Raw genomic sequence first — 935 nt, 5'->3', positions numbered from 1 at the left:
AGCAGGGCAGCCAGGGGTCAGAGCCCATGGCCTGCTGAGGACCCATCCTGGGCATGGGGCTCTGGGCTCTGTGCCCATTCTCTGATGTGCCACATTGTTCTGTTACTTCCTTCTCTGGAAGTAATAAGGGGGTTGGGGGTGGGACGGCATGGCCAGGAGTAGATGGAGCAGGGTGGAGCTGCCACTGGGGGAGGAGGCTGCGGTCCATTCCCACGACCAGCTGCCCTTCTGGCCGTCCTGGGACTGTGTGGGAAAAGGTCTGGGAAGTGTGGGGGATGGTGTGTGTGTGTGTGTGTGTGTGTGTGTGTTTTCATGTGTCTGACTCCCTGGCTTGGCTTCAGTCACAGGACAAAGCCCTTTGAGAAACAGTCACCAGCCTGTGTTCCCACTGGTCTCTGTCCTGGGAGAGGCACAAGAACCCGCCCTGATGCCTGAGAGAGAGACTCTGAAGGCCTCAGGACCAACTCCCTGGAGGGGTCTTGGCGTCTAATGAATCTAGATTGGCTGACTTCCCTGGGATGCTTCTGGAACCTTCTGCTAGGCCCCCAGCTTCTTGGCAGAGCTCTATTACTAGCTGCATATCAGAATATGGGTGCAAACTAGACATGGGGAGTGAAGTCAACCATTCTCACAGCATCTACCTAAGAAGGCCAGGATCCTCCACAGCCATGTAGATCATAGAGCCAGTGGCATGCTGGGGACGATATACAAAGACAAGAAACTCTGAAACAGAGAACACAAACTAACAGCCCAGAAGCCAAATGCAGCCCGCAGGCACATGGCTTATTTGGCCAACATAGCATTTAAGAAATGTTTGAGCGGCCAGGCACGGTGGCTCAAGCCTGTAATCTCAGCACTTTGGGAGGCCAAGACGGGCGGATCACGAGGTCAGGAGATCGAGACCATTCTGGCTAACACGGTGAAACCCCGTCTCT

The sequence above is a fragment of the Colobus angolensis genome, unplaced genomic scaffold, assembly GCF_000951035.1.
Source record: "Colobus angolensis palliatus isolate OR3802 unplaced genomic scaffold, Cang.pa_1.0 Scaffold19, whole genome shotgun sequence".
In the NCBI taxonomy this organism is placed as follows: domain Eukaryota; kingdom Metazoa; phylum Chordata; class Mammalia; order Primates; family Cercopithecidae; genus Colobus; species Colobus angolensis.
This window is presented reverse-complemented; position numbering follows the sequence as displayed.